The sequence below is a fragment of the Oncorhynchus masou genome, chromosome 31 (genome assembly GCF_036934945.1).
Source record: "Oncorhynchus masou masou isolate Uvic2021 chromosome 31, UVic_Omas_1.1, whole genome shotgun sequence".
NCBI classification, from domain to species: domain Eukaryota; kingdom Metazoa; phylum Chordata; class Actinopteri; order Salmoniformes; family Salmonidae; genus Oncorhynchus; species Oncorhynchus masou.
In genome coordinates, this window is record NC_088242.1 from 68,473,458 (window position 1) to 68,493,854 (window position 20,397).

General features: G+C 45.2%; 1 pseudogene; it reads right to left on the reverse strand.

Annotated features, from left to right (window-relative positions):
* Positions 1-20,397, reverse strand: part of LOC135524992 (phosphatidylinositol phosphatase PTPRQ-like) — a 57,703-nt pseudogene that overhangs the window by 15,662 nt on the left and 21,644 nt on the right.

Sequence of the window (20,397 nt, forward strand, 5' to 3'; positions counted from 1 at the left end):
GTTGGAGGCCATGTTGGAGCTGTGTTGGAGCTGGCCATGTTGCAGCTGTAATTCATGCTTCAATCAGAATGACTCATCCCTCAACATCTCCTTTTTCAACATCACATCAGCAGTAGGTTTCAAACTAACGATCAATATTGAAATCAAACTCACCAGACTCTGACTATGTAGTAGAGGATCTCAGAGTTGGCCTCTTTCGGCGGTTCCCATGACAATTCTACCTCGTAGTCTGACAACTTCCTGGCTAACAGGAACTGAGGGGGAGTGTCTGGGTCTGAAACACACTTCCTATTATTTAAGACCAACCAGGTCCCTAGGGGAAATGGACTGGAAGGAGGAGAGAACGTTAGCTAAACGCTCCTTGATCATTGGAAATAGCGCCTGCATGCTGGCTCATCTGTAAGCACAGCCCTGTGAAGTAAAGCTGGTTGGTTAGAAGTGATGGTGTTGATGTTGTTAAATAACACTGTGGTAGCCCCTGACCTTTGACTTGTATTGTCAGAGGATCAGGAAGACTTGAGACAGAGAGGAAGTGAGAGGAGGTGATGATGAACATTCTGTGGTCCAGGATCTCTGGTCTTGTTAACGCCATAGTCCACTACGCGGCCACCTGAAACACAATGACCCTAACCATGGCCTCCCTCTACCTCCCCCCTCTTACCCCAGATCCCTCACTCCATTGGGGTGATGTATAGTGGTTTACTGCGGTGGTTCTGGGGTGTGTTTGTGTGTTAGAGAGGCTCTCACCATCCTCCAGTGTGGTGATGTTGAGTGGGTCACTGCTGTGGTTTCCAGGGCCCATTCGCGTGTGTCCCTTCACCACCAGAGTGTATTGCGCAAACTTCCTTAGGTGAGTGATCTGGACGTGGCTAATGGGTGTGGTCAGGTTGAGGAAGTGGGAAGAGTTTCGCAGCTCAAGGCTGTAAATCAAATCAAATCAAACGTAATTTAAAGTGCCTTTTCATCATGAGACAGTACAAATCCAGAATCCATGTAGAAATGTACCTGTAGTGCGTGATAACTCCATTGGGCACGAGGGGGGGTTCCCAGGTCACATTCACCTCATTGGGACTGACGGACTCATAGGACAGGCCGTAGGGAGGACTTCCCGGTACTAGAGGGTACACACACACTTCAACATGTGGCGTTAGTGTGTGAATGTGCCTAGTTTGTGTGTGTGTGAAATAAAAGGTAAAATAGGGGGTGCTTATATTTGTCCTGTTTCACTGCATGTACAAGTGGGTAACCACTCGGAGAGTGGTGTGTGTGTGTTTGTATGTACTGTATGTTTGTGTGTATGTATGTGTGTGTGTAGACTCACCGTCCTCCCCAGACAGCATAGTGAGTGTGTCTGAGGTGTGGTTCCCGTGTCCGAGGCGTGTGTATGCTCTGACAGACACGTTATAGTAGGAGAACGGCATCAGCCCTGTCAAAGTCACTCTGGGGACAGAGCTGTTCAACACTGCCTCATATGATTGGTTCTTGTACAGGACCTCATACTGTTGGATCACTCCATTTGCTCTCTCCGGGGGCGACCAAGAGAGGGTGGTGGTGGAAGGAGAGGTGTCTACCACTGTTAATCCTATGGGTGGGGAGTCAGGTTCTGAGAGGGAGAGAGAGAGGGATAACATTGGACTCTCTATCATGAAACCCACATAATGAGAGAGGTGGGGGTGGGGGTGTGTGCATGTATGTGTGTGTGCCAGGTACCATCCTCGGGTGTGACAGCGAAGATATCGTCTCGGTCAGACAGAGAGCTCTCTCCTACAGCAGTAGATGCAGCCACTCGCAGCTTATAACCTGTATACTTCTCCAGTCCTGAAACACACAGCAAGCAGCTTATAACCTGTATACTTCTCCAGCCCTGAAACACACAGCAAGCAGTGTATAACCTGTATACTTCTCCAGCCCTGAAACACACAGCAAGCAGCCTATAACCTGTATACTTCTCCAGCCCTGAAACACACAGCAAGCAGCTTATAACCTGTATACTTCTCCAGCCCTGAAACACACAGCAAGCAGCTTATAACCTGTATACTTCTCCAGCCCTGAAACACACAGCAAGCAGCTTATAATCTGTGTACTTCCCCAGCCCTGAAACACACAGCAAGCAGCTTATAACCTGCATACTTCCCCAGCCCTGAAACACACAGCAAGCAGCTTATAACCTGTATACTTCTCCAGCCCTGAAACACACAGCAAGCAGCTTATAACCTTTATACTTCCCAGCCCTGAAACACACAGCAAACAACTTAACACCAATACAACTTAACAGGCTTGAACCAGGCCTGTCCCATGTGTGTATATTACTTCCGGCGCCGACAGAGATGGCCGCCTCGCTTCGCGTTCCTAGGAAACTATGTAGTTTTTTTTTTACGTGTTATTACTTACATTAGTACCCCAGGTCATCTTAGGCTTCATTACATACAGTCGAGAAGAACTACTGAATATAAGAGCAGCGTCAACTCACCATCAGTACGACCAAGAATATGACTTTCGCGAAGCGGATCCTGTGTTCTGCCTTTCACCCAGGACAACGGAATGGATCCCAGCCGGCGACCCAAAAAAACGACTTCGTAAAAGAGTGAAACGAAGCGGTCTTCTGGTCAGACTCTGGAGACGGGCACATCGTGCACCACTCCCTAGTATACTTCTCGCCAATGTCCAGTCTCTTGACAACAAGGTTGATGAAATCTGAGCAAGGGTAGCTTTCCAGAGGGACATCAGAGACTGTAATGTTCTTTGTTTCACGGAAACATGGCTCACTGCAGAGACGCTATCAGAGTCGGTGCAGCCAGCTGGTTTCTCCACGCATCGCGCTGACAGAAATACACATCTTTCTGGTAAGAAGAGGGTGGGGGCGTATGCCTTATGGCTAACGAGATGTGGTGCTGTCACAAAAATATACAGGAACTCAAGTCCTTCTGTTCTTCACAATCAAATGTTGACCGCATTATCAACCAAGGGAATTCTCTTCGATTATAATCACAGCCGTATATATTCCCCCCCAAGCAGACACATCGATGGCTCTGAACGAACTTTATTTGACTCTTTGCAAACTGGAATCCATACATCCTGAGGCTGCATTCATTGTAGCTGGGGATTTTAACAAGGCTAATCTAAAAACAAGACTCCCTAAATTGTATCAGCATATCGATTGCGCAACCAGGGCTGGCAAAACCTTGGATCATTGCTATTCTAACTTCCGCGACGCATATAAGGCCCTGCCCCGCCCTCCTTTCGGAAAAGCTGACCACGACTCCATTTTGTTGATCCCTGCCTACAGACAGAAACTAAAACAAGAAGCTCCCACGCTGAGGTCTGTCCAACGCTGGTCCGACCAATCTGATTCCACACTCCAAGACTGCTTCCATCACGTGGACTGGGATATGTTTCGTATTGCGTCAGACAACAACATTGACAAATACGCTGATTCGGTGTGCGAGTTCATTAGAACGTGCGTTGAAGATGTCGTTCCCATAGCAACGATTAAAACATTCCCAAACCAGAAACCGTGGATTGGTGGCAGCATTCGCGTGAAACTGAAAGCGCGAAACACTGCTTTTAATCAGGGCACGGTGACCGGAAACATGACCGAATACAAACAGTGTAGCTATTCCCTCCGCAAGGCAATCAAACAAGCTAAGCGTCAGTATAGAGACAAAGTAGAATCTCAATTCAACGGCTCAGACACAAGAGGTATGTGGCAGGGTCGACAGTCAATCACGGATTACAAAAAGAAAACCAGCCCCGTCACGGACCAGGATGTCTTGCTCCCAGGCAGACTAAATAACTGTTTTGCCCGCTTTGAGGACAATACAGTGCCACTGACAGGGCCTGCAACCAAAACATGCGGCCTCTCCTTCACTGCAGCCGAGGTGAGTAAAATATTTAAACGTGTTAACCCTTGCAAGGCTGCAGGCCCAGACGGCATCCCCAGCCGCGCCCTCAGAGCTTGCGCAGACCAGCTGGCTGGTGTGTTTACGGACATATTCAATCAATCCCTATCCCAGTCTGCTGTTCCCACATGCTTCAAGAGGGCCACCATTGTTCCTGTTCCCAAGAAAGCTAAGGTAACTGAGCTAAACGACTACCGCCCCGTAGCACTCACTTCCGTCATCATGAAGTGCTTTGAGAGACTAGTCAAGGACCATATCACCTCCACCCTACCTGACACCCTAGACCCACTCCAATTTGCTTACCGCCCAAATAGGTCCACAGACGATGCAATCTCAACCAGACTGCACACTGCCCTAACCCATCTGGACAAGAGGAATACCTATGTGAGAATGCTGTTCATCGACTACAGCTCGGCATTTAACACCATAGTACCCTCCAAGAATAATTTTGCACGCCCAATTTTTCAGTTTTTGATTTGTTAAAAAAGTTTGAAATATCCAATAAATGTCGTTCCACTTCATGATTGTGTCCCACTTGTTGTTGATTCTTCACAAAAAATACAGTTTTATATCTTTATGTTTGAAGCCTGAAATGTGGCAAAAGGTCGCAAAGTTCAAGGGGGCCGAATACTTTCGCAAGGCACTGTATATACTGTACTCGATACCATCTACTGTATCTTGGCTATGCCGCTCTGTACCATCACTCATTCATATATCTTTATGTACATATTCTTTATCCCCCTACACTTGTGTGTATAAGACAGTAGTTTTATAATTGTTAGTTAGATTACTTGTTGGTTATTACTGCATTGTCGGAACTTGAAGCACAAGCATTTCGCTACACTCGCATTAACATCTGCTAACCATGTGTATGTGACAAATAAAAATTTATTTGATTTGATATGTGTACATACAGCATGTGTGTGAGTTACCTGTGAGCAGTATGCTGGTGTTGTTTGTAACTCTCTGCAGGGCCTGGTTGCTGTGCAGGTTGAGTCCATAAACGGTGTAATGTGTGATTCGTCCGTTGGGGTAGAGGGGCGGAGTCCAGCTGACCAGGATGGAAGTGGAGCTAACGTTGTGATAGGACACAGCCACCACTGAGCTAGGAACTATGACAACAACAACACACAACAATAAGAACAATAATAATCAACAATGACACTATTAAAAAACAATGTATATACAGTATCTATGTGTACCCTGCTCGCGGGTCTTCTCAGAGACATGTGAGGCAGGACCCTCTCCAATAGCGGTAGCCGCGGTAACGGTGAAGGTGTATTCAGTGAAGGGACTAAGACCAGAGACAAGGTAAGACAGCTCCTCAGACTTCATGTCTATCACCTCCTCTCTCACATACAGTCCTGGAACACACACACAGTATAAAGGACAGACTGTAGTGCAAGGTAACACACCTCACTCTACTCATCAACTCTATAGTCTTCAATCAAGTTTCTAGTTGTAATGTCACATGCACAGGTACAGTGAAATGCATTTCTTGCTCTAAACCCAACAATGCAGGAATCAATAGTAATGTAATACTAAAAGTATCATAAGGTAGAACAAAGAAAATACGAGAAATAAAAATAAGAGAACACAAGTAAGTAAGCAAGCATACAAAAAGTTACAAAAAATGGCAGCAATTTTACAGGCGCCCAACCAATTGTGCTATTATGTGTTTTTTTCACGTTATTTGTAACTTATTACGGCAAAAAAGAGCTTCTGGATACCAGGACAGCGATCACTCACCTCGGATTAGACAAAGATTTTTTCTATAACAAGGCGGACGCACAAGACATTCTCCAAACACCCCACAGGGCCGACATCCCCGTTATTTGCAAGAGGAAGCGACGCAGGTACAGAGGACAAAGAGCCGGATGCCTGGTCATGTACCGGAGAAGGCGAGTGGGAAAGCTGCCGTTACCGTCAATACTTCTCAACAACGTGCAATCATTGGACAATAAATTAGACGAGGTATGATCATGAATATCCTACCAACGGGACATCAAAAACTGTAATATCCTATGTTTCACTTAATCGTGGCTGAATGACGACATGGATATTCAGCTAGCGGGATATATGCTGCACCGGCAAGATAGAACAGCACACTCCGGTAAGATGGGGGGGTCTGTGCATATTTGTAAATAACAGCTGGTGCACAAAATCTAAGGAAGTCTCTAGATTTTGCTCGCCTGAAGTAGAGTATATTGTGATAAATTGCAGTCCACACCACCTGCCTAGAGAGTTTTCAGCTATACTTTTCATGGCTGTTTATTTACCACCACAGACAGATGCTGCCACTAAGACCGCACTCAGTCAGCTGTATAGGTAAATAAGCAAACAGGAAACCACTCACCCAGAGGCGGCGCTCCAAGTGGCCGGAGACATTAATGCAGGGACACTTAAATCAGTTCTAACAAATTTCTATCAACGTGTTAAATGTGCAACCAGAGGGAAAAGAATTCTAGATTACCTGTACTCTACTCACAGAGACGCGTAAAAAGCTCTCCCTCGCCTTCCATTTGGTAAATCCAACCACAACTCTATCCTCCTGATTCCTGCTTACAAGCTCAAATTAAAGCAGGAAGCACCAGTGACTCGGTCTATTAAAAAAGTAGTCAGATGAAGCAGATGCAAAACTACAGGACTGTTTTGCTATCACAGACTTGAACATGTTCCGGGATTCTTCCGATGGCATTGAGAGGTACACCACATCAGTCACTGGCTTCATCAATAAGTGCATAGAGGACAACGTCCCCACAGTGACCGTATGTACATACCCCAACCAGAAGCCATTGATTACAGGCAACATTTGCACTGAGCTAAAGGGTAGAGCTGCCGCTTTCAAGGTGCGGGACTCTAACCCGGAAGCTTATAAGAAATCCTGCTATGCCCTGCGACGAACCATCAAACAGGCAAAGCGTCAATACAGGGCTAAGATTGAATCATACTACACCGGCTTTGATGCTTGTCTTATGTAGCAGGGCTTGCAAACTATTACAGACTACAAAGGGAAGCACATCCGCGAGCTGCCCAGTGACACGAGCCTACTAGACGAGCTAAATCACTTCTATGCTCGCTTCGAGGCAAGCAACACTGAGACAGCATCAGCTGTTCCGTAGCCGACGTGAGTAGGACCTTTAAACAGGTCAACATACTCAAGGATGTGGGGCCAGACGGATAACCAGGACGTGTGCTCCGGGCATGTGCTGACCAACTGGCAGGTGTCTTTACTGACATTTTCAACATGTCCCTGATTGAGTCTGTAATACCAATATGTTTCAAGCAGACCACCATAGTCCCTGTGCCCAAGAACACAAAGGCAACCTGCCTGAATTACTGCAGACCGGTAGCACTCACGTCCGTAGCCCTGAAGTGCTTTGAAAGGTTGGTAATGGCTCACATTAACACCATTAACCCAGAAACCCTAGACCTACTCCAATTTGCATACCGCTCAAACAGATCTATAGATGATGCAATCTCTATTGCACTCTACACTGCCCTTTCCCACCTGGACAAAAGGAACACTTATGTGAGAATGCTATTAATTGACTACAGTTCAGCGTTTAACAGCGTTGTGGGTGAACAGGGAGTACAGGAGGGGACTGAGCACTAACTGAGCACAAAGCTTATCACTAAGCTAAGGATCCTGGGACTAAACACCTCCCTCTGCAACTGGATCCTGGACTTCCTGACGGGCCGCCCCCAGGTGGTGAGGGTAGATAGCAACACATCTGCCACGATGATTCTCAAAACTGGAGCTCCCCAGGGGTGCGTGCTCAGTCCCCTCTTGTACTCCCTGTTCACCCACGACTGCATGGCCAGGCACAACTCCAACACCATCATTAAGTTTGCAGACGACACAACAGTGGTAGGCCTGATCACCGACAACGACGAGACAGATAATAGGGAGGAGGTCAGAGACCTGGCCTGGTGGTGCCAGAATAACAACCTAACCCTCAGCGTAACCAAGGCTAAGGAGATGATTGTGGACTACAGGAAAAGGAGGACCGAGCACGCCCCCATTCTCCTCGACGGGGCTGTAGTGGAGCAGGTTGAGATCTTCAAGTTCCTCGGTGTCCACATCAACAACAAATTAGAATGGTACAAACACACCAAGACAGTCGTGAAGAGGGCACAACAAAGCCTATTCCACCTCAGGAAACAAAACAAAAACATGGCATGGGTGCTGAGATCCTCAAAAGGTTCTACAGCTGCAACATCGAGAGCATCACTGCCTGGTACAGCAATTGCTCGGCCTCTGACCGCAAGGCACTACAGAGGGTAGTGCGTACGGCCCAGTACTTCACTGGGGCTAAGCTGCCTGCCATCCAGGACCTCTACACCAGGCGGTGTCAGAGGAAGGCCCTAAAAATAGTCAAAGACCCCAGCCACCTCAGTCAAAGACTGTTCTCTCTACTACCGCATGACAAGCGGTACCGGAGTGCCAAGTCTAGGACAAAAGGCTTCTCAACAGATTTTACCCCCAAGCCATAAGACTCCTGAACAGGTAATCAAATGGCTACCCAGACTATTTGCATTGTGTGCCACCCCCCAACCCCTCTTTTACGCTGTTGCTACTCTCTGTTTATCATATATGTATAGTCACTTTAACTATACATTGATGTACATAGTACCTCAATTGGGCTGACCAACCATTGCTCGGGCACATTGGTTAACCGGGCGATCTGCATTGTGTCCCGCCACCCGCCAACCCCTCTTTTACCCTACTGCTACTCTCTGTTCATCATATATGCATAGTCACTTTAACCATATCTACATGTACATACTACCTCAATCAGCCTGACTAACCGGTGTCTGTATGTAGCCTCGCTAATTTTATAGCCTCACTACTGTATTTGGCCTGTCTTTTTACCGTTGTTTTATTTCTTTACTTACCTATAGTTCCCCTAATACCTTTTTTGCACTATTGGTTAGAGCCTGTAAGTAAGCATTTCACTGTAAGGTCCACACCTGTTGTATTTGCCGCACATTTATATATAGGGTTAGTCAGTTCCAGTACCATATTTACAATGTGCAGGGATACTGGAGTGATGGAGGTAGATATGTATAATGTTAAAGCTGCAATATGTAACTTTTCCGGCGACCCAACCAAATTCACATAGTAATGTTAGTTATAGATCTGTCATTGGTATTGAAAGCAAGTCTAAGACGCGTTGGATCTGTTCTATGCGCGATATTTCTATGCTTCCCGTTCTTAAATTTCGCGTTTGCGTCTTACGTTCGGTTTTGTACACCAGCTTCAAACAACTGTAAATACTAGATTTCTGGTTATTTCAAATATATTTTACAGTGGTATAGATTGTACAATGATTCTCTACACTTTGAGTGCTTGTTTGGTCATGTAAACTGAAATTGGGAGAAATATTAGAATTTTAGCAACCAGGAAAGGGCAGAGCAATTTCTGCATATTGCACCTTTAAAAGGGTTTAGAGGTTAAAAGGTGAAATGGTTATAGGTTAGAGGTGAGTGCAGTACCTCCCGGGGTGCTGGAGGCTGCAGCCCTGGTGGAGGGGAGTGTCTGGAGGTGTCCAGTGACTGCAGGTGCAGAACGGGTGGAGAGGCGTGGCTGGCCAGAGGTGAGCTGGCCGGGATGTGAGTTGGCAGTGAGCCAGGGGAGGGGTGTGGCCGGGGTTGAAGAGGTCAGGGAGAGGACAGAAGTCACTGAAGTTACAGCATCAAAGGTCATAGGGGAGGATTCTGGAAAGTCAGAGGTCTGGTCAGTCCCAGGGCCCATACTGGTCAGACTGGGGCTCTCAGTGACTGTGGGGACAGTGTAATTGTTGTGGTCAAGGTTAGGATTAAGGTCAGGGGGGGTTGAAGCGCTGTGTGTGCGGCTGGTTGGGGTCATGGTCTTGCCAGTGATGACTGTGTGGTCGGACAGGGTGACCGTGAATGCAAGTGGAGAGGTGGTCAGGCTGAGGTCAGCTGATCTCTTACGCCGCAGAGAGTCACCAGGGATACCTGGCACTAACGTTCCATCACCATGGAGATCAGTGTCATTTAGGTTCTGAAGATAAGAGGAAAACATCAGGCAATAACACACACACACAAAATCGTTTGTTTTACAATCGTTTGTCTTGCTTCAAAACCTACCCCTAAGCATTACCTTAAACCCTAACCCTAACACCTAGCTCCTAACCCCTAACCCTAATTCTAACCCTAACCCTAAACCAGGTATGGGCAACTTTGATGGGGGTAGTGGGGGCCATAAAAAATCTGAACCCATCATGAGGGGCCGCAGTTGCTCGGGGGTCAGGGATACCCCGACTGAGTTCCTAAATTAAAAATATATATATACAGTACCAGTCAAAAGTTTGGACACACCTTCTCACTGAAGGATTTTTCTTTATTTTTCTACATTGTAGAATAATAGTGAAGACATCGAAGATATCAAAACTATGAAATAACACATATGGAATCATGTCGTAACCAAAAAAGTGTTAAACAAATCAAAATATATTTTATATTTCAGTTTCATCAAAGTAGCCTTGATGACAGCTTTGCACACTCTTGGCATTCTCTCAACCAGCTTCACCTGGAATGATTTTCTAACAGTCTTGAAAGAGTTCCAACATATGCTGAGCACTGCTTTTCCTTCACTCTGTGGTCCTACTCATCCCAAACCATCTCACTTGGGTTGAGGTTGGGTGATTGTGGAGGCCAGGTCATCTGATGGAGCACTTCATCATTTTTTTTATTTTTTAAATTGTACCTTTATTTTACTAGGCAAGTCAGTTAAGAACAAATTCTTATTTTCAGGAACAGTGGGTTAACTGCCTGTTCAGGGGTAGAACGACAGATTTGTACCTTGTCAGCTCGGGGATTCAAACTTGCAACCTTCCGGTTACTAGTCCAACGCTCTAACCACTAGGCTACCCTGCCGCCCCGCCATTCTCCTTCTTGGTAAAATAGTTCTTACGGTTGCCGACAGATAGGGCAGCTCTGCTTCTAGCTCCGAAGCAACTTTGTAGTATTTAATTTTTTTGTGTGTTATTTCTTACATTATTAGCCCAGGAAATGTTTTGTGTTATTACATACAGCCGGAAATAACTTTTGGATATAAGAGCGGCGGTAACTCACCAGCATTACGACCGGGAATACGACTTTTCAGAATTGGATCCTTTGTTCGTACCTCCCAGGGCAATTGAACTGATTCTAGAGGCTTATCCAAAACACGGCTGGCGGAGCAAAGGTAGTCGGAGTGGACTTCTAGTCCGACTCAGGAGGCACGCATCCACCACTTCCGAGTATATTACTCGCTAATGTTCAGACTCTGGATAATAAAATAGACGAGCTCAGGGCGAGAATCTCCTTCCGGAGAGACATAAGGGATTGTAACATACTCTGTTACACGGAAACATGGCTCTCTCGGGATATACTGTCTGTGTCCATACAGCCAGCTGAGGTCTCAGTATATTGTGCAGACAGGAATAAAGAACTCTCCGGGAAGAAGAAAGGCAGAGGTGTATGTTTCATGATTAACCACTCATGGTGTGATTGTGATAACATACAGAAACTCAAGTCATTTTGTTCACCCGACCGACAATACCTCACAATGAAATGCAGACTGTATTACCTCCCAAGAGAATTATCTTCGGTTATAGTCACAGCCATGTATATTCCCCCTCAATCCGATACCACGACAGCCCTCAAAGAACTTCACTGGATTTATGCAAACTGGAAACCACATATCCTGAGGCTGCATTTATTGTAACTGGGGATTTTAACAAAGCAAATTTGAGGAAAAAGCTACAGACGTTCTATCAACACATTGACTGTACTACTCGTGCTGCTAAAACACTCAACCACTGTTACTCCAACGACCAGGATGCCTGCAAGCCCCTCCCCCGCCCTCCCTTTGGCAAATCCAAATCGGCAGAAACTCAAACAGGAAGTAGCCGTGCTATGGACTATTCAACGCTGGTCTGACCAATTGGAATCCACGCTTCAATATTGTTTTGATCATGCGGACTGGGATATGTTCCGGGTAGCCTCTGAGAATAACATTGACGAATACACGGATATGGTGACTAAGTTGATCAAGAAGTGTATAGGAGATGTTGTGCCCACTGTGACTATTAAAACCTACCATAAAACCAGAAACCGTGGCTCGATGGCAGCATTTGCGCAAAACTGAAAGCGCGAACCACTGCATTTAACCATGGCAAGGTGACTGGGAATATGGCCGGATACAAACAGTGTAGTTATTTATTCCCTCTGTAAGGCAATCAAACAGGCAAAACGTCAGTATAGAGACAAAGTGGAGACGCAATTCAACGGCTCAGACACGAGACGCATGTGGCGAGGTCTTAGGACAATCACAGACTAGAAAGTGACAACCAGCCACGTCGCGGACACTGACATCTTCCGGCCCAGATTGCATCCCTAGCCAAGTCCTCAGAGCATACACAGACCATCTGGCTGGAGTGTTTAGGACATATTCAATCTGTTCCTATCCCAGTCTCCTGTCCCCACTTGCTTCAAGATGTCCACCACTGTTCCTGTACCCAAGAAAGCAAAGGTAACTGAACTAAATGACTATAGCACTCACTTCTGTCATCATGAAATGCTTTGAGAGGATAGTTAAGGACCGTATCACCCGTACCTTACCGGACTCCCTAGACCCACCTCAATTTGCTTACCGCCGCAATAGATCCACAGACGATGCAATCGTCATCGCACTGCACACTGCCCTATCCCATCTAGACAAGAAGAATACCTATATAAGAATGCTGTTAATCTACTATAGATCAGCATTCAACACCATAGTACCATCCAAGCTCATCATTAAGCTTGGAGCCCTGGGTCTGAACCTCGCCCTGTGCAACTGGGTCCTGGACTTGTTGACGGGCCGACCCCAAGGTGGTGAAGGTAGGAAACAACAACTCCACTTCACTGATCCTCAACACAGGGGCCCCACAAGGCTGAGTGCTCAACCCCCTCCTGTACTCCCTGTTCATCCACGACTGCGTGGCCAAACACAGCTCCAACACTATCATGAAGTTTGCTGGCATGGCAACCAGTACCGGAGTGCCAAGTCTAGGACCAAAAGGCTGCTCAACAGTTTCTACCCCCAAGCCATTAGACTGCTGAAGAATTCATAAAAATCCCATCGGACAATTTACTTTGACTAACCTCCCCCTCCCCTCCCTTTTGTACACTGCTGCTACTCACTGTTTGTTTGTTACCTATGCATAGCCACTTCGCCCCCACCTACATGTACAGATTACCTCAACTAGCCTGTACCTCTTCACTGACTCGGTACCGGTGCCCCCTGTATATAGCCTTGTTATTGTTTTTCTTATTGTGTTACTTTTTATTATTAACCTACTTGGTAAATGTTTTCTTCTTCTTGAACTGCACTGTTGGTTAAGGGCTTGTAAGTAAGCATTTCACGGTAAAGTCTACACATGTTGTGAGTATGGCGCATGTGGCAAATAAAGTTTGATTTAATTTCACGCACACCTCCAACTCAATCATCAAGTTTTCAGATGACACAACAGTAGTAGGCCTGATTACCAACAATTACGAGACAACCTACAGAGAGGAGGTGAGGGCCCTGGGAGTGTGGTGCCAGGAAAATAACCTCTCACTCAATGTCGACAAAACAAAGGAGCTGATCGTGGACTTCAGGAAACCGTAGAGGGAGCACGCCCCTATCCACATCGATGGGATCAAAGTGGAGCAGGTGGAAAGCTTCAAGTTCCTCGGCATACATATCACTGACAATCTGAAATGGTCCACCCTCTGCAGCAGAGGTAACTCCAGGTCTTCCTTTCCTGTGGCGGTCCTCATGCGAGCCAGTTTCATTATAGCGCTTGATGGTTTTTAAGATTGCCCTTGAAGAAAGTTCTTGAAATGTTCCGTATTGACTGACCTTCATGTCTTAAAGTAATGGTGGACTGTCATTTTCTTTGCTTATTTGAGCTGTTCTTGCCATACTATGGACTTGGTCTTTTACCAAATAGGGCTATCTTCTGTAAACCACCTTACCTTGTCACAACACGTCTGATTGGCTCAAACGCATTAAGAAGGAAAGAAATTGCAGAAATTAAATATTAACAAGACACACCTGTTAATTGAAATGCATTCCAGGTGACTACCTCATGAAGCTGGTTGAGAGAATGCCAAGAGTGTGCAAAGCTGTCATCAAGGCAAAGGGTGGCTACTTCAAAGAATCTCAAACATAAATATATTTTGATTTGTTAGCACTTTTTTGGTTACTACATGATTCCATGTGTTATTTCATAGTTTTGATGTCTTCACTACTATTCAACAATGTAGTAAATAGTAAAAATAAAGAAAAACCCTGGAATGAGTAGGTGTGTCCAAACCTTTAACTGGTACTGTATACATTTTGTTCTCCACTTGTCTGAATTTTACTTGTTTTGGTATCCTTGTGAGGACTAGTAAAACCAGATCCACAGAGTGGTACCTGTGTTCCGATGAGAGTGATGTCCTGCAGCAGTGTGTTGTCAGACAGAACCAGGAGTCTGTACTGTGTGATCAGACCATTGGGTTGGGCAGGGCTTCTCCAACTCACACCCACCGACACAGAGTCTAGTGCTACTGCCTGCAGAGCCTGCACCGCACTGGGAGCTACACGCACGCGCACACACACGCGCGCACGCACGCACACACACACACACACACACACACACACACACACACACACACACACACACACACACACACACACACACACACACACACACACACACACACACACACACACACACACACACACACACACACACACACACACACACACACACACACACGCAGAGAACCAGACAGTCTTAGAGACAATGTTAGAGAACCAGGCAGAATGTTTAGATGTTCAAGGTAGGAAAATACTTCTGGACTCACCTCGTTGACCAATAGGGAAAGGAAAGCTACTGCACTGGTAGAGCACATCACTCAAGACATGTGTCTGTTCTTACCCTCAGCATGTGTCAGTACTGCAGAAAAGGCCTCAGGCCCCAGCAGGCCAGCAGACTTAGCCCGGACCTCTACTCTGTAGTGTGTGTAGGGAGTCAGACCAGAGTACGCAAACTTCAAGTCCCCTGTGCTGTTCTCATAGATAAACCCTGACACACACACACACACAGTGTTAGGGTTAGATCTGCCACCTTCAGTGTTTTTACTTCAGCAAGTATTTTAAATGTACTGTATATGTGTGTGTCTGCATGTGTGCATGTGTGTGTACCTGTGGGGCCGTAGAGATGGGTGACGTAGCTGAAGCGTCCGGTAACAATGGTTGGCGGATCCCAGGAGACAGAGACTGACTTAGACGTCACATTCCATACCGACAGGTTGTAGGGAGGGTCCTCTGGGGCTGCAGCACACATGCATATTCACATGTTGAGAGAGAGAGATGAAGTGAGGAATAGATATTGAGACACGGAGGGATTGAGATGTAGACGGTTATAGAAAGAGATATGGAGAGATGGGCAGAGATATGTAGATGTAGAGAGGTGGAGTGTGTGTCTGTGTACCTGACTCAGGCATGCGGACCATGGTGGAGGCTACCTGTCCCTCTCCGTCGGAGGTGAAAGCGGACACTTCGAAGACGTATGCTGTGTAGGGACGCAGCTGGTCCACCCCTACGGATATTGGTACAGCCCATGTGGCGGCAGGTGGGACGGCTGACAGGGTGACAGGAGGAGAGGACGCTGTCACCTCTGATGGACTTGCGGTCCCACGAGACAGGATTTCTACTGCATCCTACAAACACAGACACACACTATGTATTTACGTACACAAAGGCAGAGCTTACATTTTTTAACTGCTAATAATATCATATTTTAAAAGCTGTCTAATGTTTACTGTTAATGTCTGATTGTTTTTGTCTTCATTTTGTTTAATTCGCTTTGTTGGTTTTTGTCGATGTTGTTTTGTTTTTTCACTTGCTTTGGCACTGTAAACACATTTTTTTCCATGCCAATAAATCCACTTTGAATTTAGTTGAATAGAGAGAGAGAGAGAGTGAAAGAAAGAGAGGGAGAAAAAAAACTGGAGGCCTGTAGCATTGCTCTGTTTGGACTGCAATATATTTTCTGAAAGTTGAAAAACCAGTTGAAAAAGCTCATCTCACATCGGTCACAGAGGACCAAAGTTAAAACTAGATAGTCTTCTGTTTCCGATATAGTCAGAGTATCTCTAGACAGACAGAGAAAGAATGAGAAAGACAAAGACAGACATACGTACGTTGCAGTGTGGTAGCGCTACGGTCATGATTTCCTCAGCATCCAGCTCCAGCATGCGGACAGTCTGACCGGTACGAGCGTGTTTGGCTTTGACCGCAAACTTGTTGATCAGACCGTTGATGCGGAGTGGCAGGAACCACGTGACCACTACGAACGTGTGGTTCTGAGCAAATGCTGTCAGATTAGTCACCAGGCCGGGGGCTTGAGAAAGGGATAGACAAACTGATGTCATTGTCTGTGTGTATAAGTGTGTCTGTGTTTGTATGTTATTATTGGATACCTACGGGCCTCAGCAGTTTTGATGTACATAGACTTGCTATAGGGACCAATACCAGCAGAGTTTTCTGCTGCAACCTAGATTTTATATATATATATATATATATAAAGAGAGAGAGAGAGAGAGAGATTATTACTAATTCAAGATTCAGTCATCAGATCTCCCCATGTTAATATCTACCAGCAGTCAGGAACTTTTACTGATTCAACAGCCACACAACACCAGGCAGGCAGGTACTCACACACATAGCCATAGCATCCCACTGCTAGTTTGTCTTTGAAACTAAGCAGGTTGGGCCTGGTCAATCCCTGGATGGTCCATGCTATCCGGGGTCCTTTGGAAGTCCCTACCCCATTGAAGTAGAAATGTAAAATGGTAAAGATATGGGTTAATGTTAGGGTTTAGGGTAGGGACATCCCAAGGATCCCAGATAGCACTAATCATCCCTGGAAGGGAGACACAGATGATGCTGGCTGTGGTGTTGGGGAGTCCAGATGGGGTCAATATTAAAGGAAATATTAGTCTTAAAGGAAATATTCACCCATTTTTAATGTATATAATTTGTGTCCATCTCTGAGCGATTCCCGGGGTCATTTCCTGTGCATCTGAAGTATTCCCCGTTCAATCAGGCATACATTTAGGGGGTGTCCTGGTGGCGCAGCTGTTTAAGACACTGCATCTCAGTGATAGAGGTGTCACTACAGAACCTTGTTCAATTCCAGGCTATATCACAATCACCCATGACTGGGAGTCCGAAAGGGCAGCGCACAATTGGCCAAGCGTTGTTAAGGTTTGGCCAGGGTAGACCGTCATTGTAAAGAAGAATTTGTTCTTAACTGACTTGCCTAGTTAAATAAAATACAGCCAGTATGACAAGTCTTGCATCATATAATGGGTAACTACCGTGTAGGGCCACATTGGGATTTCAAAATTCAACGGAGGGCCACACAGATTATTTTTGTACCATTTTTTTTGTCAAAATCTATTTCACGGGCCAGAAAAAGGGCAGGTATTTGAAAATATATGAATCCATTATAATTTCTACATCCTCTCTATCTAGTTTTAGAAGTTCATGAGTGGCCTGGAGTGTTTTTTAAACCCCAAATAATCATTTGCCCAATTACACAAGGGGTTTTACTCAAACCTCCTGCACAGTGGATTGAATGGGCTCGCGGGCCATAGTTTGCCCAACCCTGCTGTAGAGAGTACCCTTTAGATGAGATGTTAAAGTGAGGTTCTGACTCTAATAAGATAATGAAATGGCTACGTAGCTTTGAAAATAGAACAGAGAATATTAATAGAAGACCAGGAAGAGAAAAGGAAACAGCGGATAGAGATTATTGAATGAGGAGCAGGACAAAGCAGCACATAGCTCGCTCAGTACTGCTGGGTGTGCTTATACAGTACACATAAGTAACGTCTGGTAATGTGACACACACACACACACACACACACACAGGTAATTAAGGATTAATGAATTCTGAAAACTATTAACCATGACCACATACAATATGTTGACATAAGAGTATGTGGAAAAAGAACAGCATGGCTGATCTATAGATCTGTTTATACGATCAATAATTTAATCACAATGAATTATTCAACCAGACCAAGAGAATAGTTTCCCCGCTAGAAGCATCTGCCTAGAACACACAGGCATGCACACACACACACACACACACACACACAGCCATTAGGGTAAAGCTAGGCCTCAAAACAAGGCCTCATGAGATATGTAATGTATTGTCATAAAGATTTAATTAAGCAATAAGGCCAGAGGAGGTGTGGTATATGGCCATTATACCACGGCTAATGGTTGTTCTTATGCACGACGCAACGCGGATGTCACACCCTGACCATAGTTTGCTTTGTATGTTTGTATGTTTTGTTTGGTCAGGGTGTGATCTGAGTGGGCATTCTATGTTGGATGTCTTGTTTATCTGTTTCTGTGTTTGGGCCTGATATGGTTCTCAATCAGAGGCAGGTGTTAGTCATTGTCTCTGATTGGGAGCCATATTTAGGTAGCCTGTTTTGTGTTGGGTTTTGTGGGTGGTTGTCTCCTGTGTCAGTGTTTGTACCACACGGGACTGTTTCGGGTTTTCACGTTTCTTGGTTTGTAGTTTATTCATGTATAGTTTCATTATTAAAGAACCATGAATTATAACCACGCTGCATTTTGGTCCGCCTCTCCTTCCCAGGAGGAATCCTGTTACAGCGGAGTGGTATTTTGGCCATATATCACAACCCCCCAGGTGCCTTATTGCTATTATAAACTGGTTGCCAATGTAATTAGAGCAGTTAAAATACATGTTTTGTCATACCCGTGGTATATGGTCTGATATACCACGGCTGTCAGCCAATCAGCATTCAGGGCTCGAAAACACCCAGTTTATAATGATTTTTAGCTTGACTGTTTTGCATGTTATTTTGGCATTAATACGTGTCACATATCAGTTTACAAACAATGTAAAAAAATATATATCATTGAGTTAATAAGGTGGCATACAAACATTGTCTCTTTTTTGTTTTCTTGAGTAAGGCAGTTTCAGCCTTGCTCAGTGCTTTCTGTGGTGGTGGGGCAAGCCAGCAGAAAATACGGAGCGTTGCACCGTGATTGGCTCAGTGTTTTGTCACTTATGGGGACACTACGTCACCGCCAAGTCTAAGGGTTAGACCTAAAAAATTGTAGCCCTTTGGGTTCTGCCATCGAGTTACATTAGAAGTACCCATCCAAGAAGGCCCAAGGTCATTGGCCACAGATAAAATTAAGTAAAATCACGTTATATCTACAGTAACTTATCTAGCAAACTTGCAGTCATCATCATGAATCAAGTCAACGATCTACTGGCAAATGCTTTTCAATCCTTGTCATATGAAGAGAAATAATGAAGAGAAATTCAGTGCAGTGGTTGTGTGGTCCCAATTCTGGGTTTAATGGTATCTTTTTCAAGCTTAAAATTATAAACATTCAACATTGGCCATGCTGTCAATCCAGTATGATTTCTGCCGAGCTCAAAACAACTGTTAACTCGGAACTGGGAAATCTGATTTCAGTGAGTTCAAGACAACTGGGAACTGGGGGAAAAAACGAGCTCCGACTGGGAAAATACGTTTTGAACGTTTATCCAACTAGGGCCTCTTTCCAGAGCTACGACCTGAAGATCACAGACGTCATCATGATTTGACTTCTTTTTTTTCAGAGTTCTCAGTTGTTTTGAAAGCGCCATAAATCCAGAGAATGCCAGACTTTGATGACAAAGTTCAATGACAAAATCTACCCACGAAGGACCGCCGGGCCACATTCCTGTTCAAGTGAGCACAGCTCAACAAGGTGACATACTGACCAGACCGCACGCGCGCATTTGTCCGCGTGCGCCATTGCATGTAAGTTGATTTTGTCTACCCACACCAGACGCGATCAGGACACGTAGGTAGAAATATCAAAACAAACTCTGAACCAATTATATTAATTTGGGGATTAAACGTTTATGGCAAATGTTAGCTCCTGGGACATAAACATTGGGTTGTTATTTTACCTGAAATGCACAAGGTTCTCTACTCTGACAATGAATCCACAGATAAAATGGTCAACTGAGTTAATTTCTAGTAATCTCTCCTCCTTCAGGCTTCTTCTTCTTTGGACTTTATATGGCGGTTGTTAACAAACTTTAAGGTGCATTACCACAACCGACTGGACTGGAGTGGGTACCTCAGTTCATCTTTCAATCACCTAAGTGGGTATATGCTCCTAAAAACCATTGAGGAGATGGTAGAGGCAGGACTTGCAGCACGTTGAGTATCACAAATAGAACCAAGTTCTATTTTAGAGCCTGGCTACGCAGACGCTCGCTGACGTGCACGAGCAGTGTTGGTGCAATGATAGAATAACATGTATGTGTAAATATACTGTATTTTGCAACGCTCCCGTACGCAATGTGTCCAGTTCAGCATGTGACTCCAAAAATGTCTTGTATGGTGCTGCATAAAT